The following is a 4,320-nucleotide window of genomic DNA, read 5'->3' on the forward strand; positions in this document are numbered from 1 at the left end:
AGATCCACTGACATTTGATTTCTCAGAAGTAGATCACCTGCCTACCAATCTGCACGAAAGGCTGGGAAATGTAGAAATCAACTGAGCACATTTTTACACCCAATAGATTCTAGAAAGGGTGCAAGAGAGAATGAACATGGCATAGATGACTCACAAGTACATTTTGCATGTTTAAATGTGTTTTTCTTCTATCCTCCTGGATGATTAAGTCTTATCAGAGGACAGAATTCTAGGGGAGCAATAATTTTTTCTTTAGAATTTTGGCTGCATCACTCCATTGTGTTCTGGCTTCCCATGTTACTTGAAGGAATCATGCCAGTCTGATCTTCATTTCTTTGTTGTAAGTTGACCTGGTCTTTCCCTGGGTAAGTTCTTGGCATTTTCTCTTTATCTCTAGTGTTCTGAAATGTCACTAAACTGTGCATGAGTACAGATCATTTTTCCATTATTATACATGGCACTTGGAGTATCTTTTCAATCTGGACACTTCTTTAATATTTCTTTGAAAATTCTCTCCTGCTGCCTTCTGTTGAGATGTCTGACCTCCTGGGTATTTCCTGGGCTTTGTCTTCCAGTTCTTCTATTGGATTTTTAATTTCAGTTATCACTTTTCTTAAATTTCCAAGAGCTCTAATGATTCTAGTGATTACTAGTTATCTAGTTATAATCTGGAATTGTCTATAATGATAATTATGTAATCATTGTACACAAGGCTGTTAAACGAGATTTGTAAAAATAAATTTGGAGTTTTGGCAGAGGCTTAAAGTCTAGTATGAAACGCACTCCAAAGGAAGATACCAGACCATTCATATAGGATTTGCTATATTACAATAAAACAAGTCCATTAGCCCACCTCCTGTCTGTATCCCAGATGTGAAAATAATAAATAAATAAATAAACAAACAAATAAATAAATGAGCAAACAAACAAATAAGGCTGGAGACTCTTTGGAGTGGGGATTTTCTGTTTTTTGAAGAGTTACATGTGGAGGTGTGAACATTTAAGGTAGGTGTTTCTTTTCACCCCTTAGGCCAAGCAAGGGTCATGAACATATTCAAGATCCCGGAGTAACCTGTCATGGATAGAGACCAATGTCTCACCCATCCCCCCACCCCCAGCCAGCTTCTGCTGAGCTGCAGAAGCCTGTGGACCTACTCTATGTTGCAACCTGAACAAAGGGTGGGGAAAACAGCGTCCTTGAGAGAATTAGACCCATACCCTTGGGGAGCCAGGTGGGTGGGGGCAGGGAGATTAGTGCCTTCTACTCACCTGAGGCTGCCTGGAGATGTCTGTATAGAACAAAGAAGGGACCAGAGTGGGAATGACCTAAACTTCCATAATTAGATTAGACAGAGATTCATGAGTTTTCCCCAGAACTAAGTAAGAAATCAGCAAAGAAAGACTGACCTTGAAAAAATCCCACCCAAGAGTTCTACACCAATAGAATGAGCTTGTACTGGGGGGATGTGGAAGGAGAATTAAGGGAACATCATGAGATGCCAGGTACATGGTGGTTCACCCAGTGACGTGTGGGAAGAACAGAGCAAGGCCAAAGGCCCCCGAAGGCAGTGGGCAAAAAATCTCGTAAGAGCACCCCCTGATAAAGGGTCAGTCTTGGGGAACCTGCCACACAGAGGCATCAATGCCAAATACAAACAGCCCAGTCAAATACAATTTTCCTTGTCTCTCCTAATGGGAGGGACAGAGGTATCAGTTAGTAACTGGGGGAAGAACGGGGGTGAAAGATAAAAGTATAGACCATGAACCTCTACTTACATTTTGCAGAATTCAAGGTCAGATCCAAGCTAGGAAAGGGGAGAAGACGTCAATTGCATGAAAGATTGAAGATTAGATTTGGCGGGACTCTTTAATAAAATCTCCTAAAATAGGAGACTCTTTTAATCTACAAAAGTATCCATAAGAGGCTTAGAATCTGCACAAGATATCATCCAGGTGTGGGTGAAAGGAAATCTAGCAGAACGACTTTAAAAAAGATGAATGGGAAGAAAACCAGGTTGTTCCCTGCTTGCACCTTATCAAGTATAACCCATTTAATAAACTGATTACAATAGCATTTTCGTCTCCCTTTCTATTCTCTTTGTCCTTGTAGAATCATAATTTTGCCATCATTTTATTTGGGTTTCAAAAGAAAGAAAAGATGAGCACGTGTGTTCAGTCTCTTTTTTAACCACAAGTCAATATAACATAGGTTTTTTGCACCAAGAGCTCCTTTTCCAGGAAAGACTAAGGACCTACTGATATCCAAAGTGAGAAGTCACCAAATAGCAGGACAATCTCAAATTTTCACTTAAATATTGGGTATATTCCACTTTATGTAAGTTAATTAACAAAAAATTATAACTTGTGGCTGCCATTTGAACTCCTTTCTCTGAAAGGATAATCATTGCCTGTCACATCTGCCACCTGGTGGCCACTCTGATAAACACATTATGCTAATATCACCACACTACACCTTTTCGTTCGTTCACCCATCCATCCATCATCCGTCCATCCATGCATCCATCCATCCATCCACTCATCCGTTTATGGTGCATTTGTTCGAAGCAAGCTCTAAGCATACAGATAAATAGAACACACACAGCTCTTCCTTGAGGAGATGACAATCTGTGGGGGAAATTTTTTTTTTTTTGATGGAGAATTTTAAGAGCTAAGGTTCTAAGGCTCAAGTCTATGTTTTCTACTTCTTTTTCCCCCCTTGACTGGATTCTTCCTTGTAATGTAATGAATGATACTTAAGTCTTTGCCATCTTGAAAGAAAGCTAAAGAAACAAATCCTCCATCAATCATGCTACCGCTAACCATCTTCCTATCATCATCAAGCTTCTCCAAAGAGGAGTCTACGGGGACGCCTGGGTGGCTCAGTCAGTTGGGCGTCCGACTTCGGCTCAGGTCACGATCTCGCGGTCCGTGGGTTCGAGCCCCACGTCGGGCTCTGGGCTGATGGCTCGGAGCCTGGAGCCTGCTTCCGATTCTGTGTCTCCCTCTCTCTCTGCCCCTCCCCCGTTCATGCTCTGTCTCTTTCTATCTCAAAAGTAAATAAACGTTAAAAAAAAATTTTAAAAAAGAGGAGTCTACGTCCTCTGTCCCCTCTCTCTTCCCTCTAATTCACTTTAATGGCTGTTTTTATTTAGGTCATTTTTAGTATGTTTTGATTATAACGAATTTAAATATGCAGAAAATAAGAATAATGTAATAACTACCCATCTATTTATCATATGCTTTATCAAATATTGGCATTATACCACATGTGCCTCATATCTCCTTTCCCCAAGAAATAAAACATTACAGATAGAATTGATGCTCTTTGGTCCTCCTTTCTGCTCCTGCTCCCTTTCCATCCTCCCTAGTGAAAACCACAATCATGAGTATAATTCTCATGCATACCTTCATACTTTTCTCACACATTTATGTATATATAAGCATTAAATAATATTATTTTGAGTGTTTGTAAACTTAGCAAATCATTATGAATGCTGTTTTCTTAAAAACTTAACTTTACATTTTCCATAGTTATGTTATATTCAAACATGTAACTCTAGATGATTTTCACTACTATATACTAATCCACTGCATGGAGATATCACAAATCATATATCCATTCTTTTGATGAATATTTAGGTCATATTAAGTACTTTTCTATCTTAAACCATGCTAGCTACGGGCAGTTTCGTGCACATCTCCTTGATCTCATGTGCAGTTCTTGCGAAGATGACCCTCTATCCTTCCCCCCGTTCTGGAAAGTAAGGAAGAATCTCTCAGGAGTCCTCTCAACTGAGGGTCTTTGCTGGCCCATCACATCCTCTGCTAGCAACAAGAAACATTACTATTCCAAGCACTGGATTTGATCCTCTGTCCACACAACCCCAAACCAGAAGTGAGTCACCTTCCAAGTTGATCCCACTTACAATGAACGGCCACAAGCTTTTTTTTCTCTATCAATGTAATTCAGATTTCTTTGTCTCTTTCCTAGCTATAAAGTGATGACATAATGGTTCAAATAAACACTATTTAGAATTATAATTTTTAGGGTGATGTTTTACAATTTCAGATTATTTCACTGCAATCTTATACATTAATGACTTCTGTGTTAGTCTATTTGTAGGTAGAGTAATTAGAGTATTTTTGGTGTTGTTAACAAGTCCAGTAAAATAATCCAGAAACATGACAGTAATTTTTGTCTTTATCAAGACGCATGAAGGGTCTTAGAAATTGTAGATTTTAGAAATCTACAATATATGTGTGAATCTTTTGAGTAAATTATTTTCATCTTATTCGATTTCAAGATAATGAAAGCATAAT

At 38.9% G+C, this 4,320-nt stretch overlaps 1 long non-coding RNA gene across 1 annotated transcript; it reads left to right on the forward strand.

The window, feature by feature from the left end:
* The first annotated feature begins 279 nt into the window (after positions 1 to 279).
* On the forward strand, positions 280 to 2,071 carry LOC122481273. Its single transcript, XR_006296803.1, has 3 exons — positions 280 to 365; positions 1,031 to 1,179; positions 1,786 to 2,071. It is a non-coding gene; the product is annotated as an uncharacterized LOC122481273 (long non-coding RNA).
* The last annotated feature ends 2,249 nt before the right edge of the window (positions 2,072 to 4,320 follow it).

The sequence above is a fragment of the Prionailurus bengalensis genome, chromosome C1 (genome assembly GCF_016509475.1).
Source record: "Prionailurus bengalensis isolate Pbe53 chromosome C1, Fcat_Pben_1.1_paternal_pri, whole genome shotgun sequence".
Taxonomy (NCBI): Eukaryota; Metazoa; Chordata; class Mammalia; order Carnivora; family Felidae; genus Prionailurus; species Prionailurus bengalensis.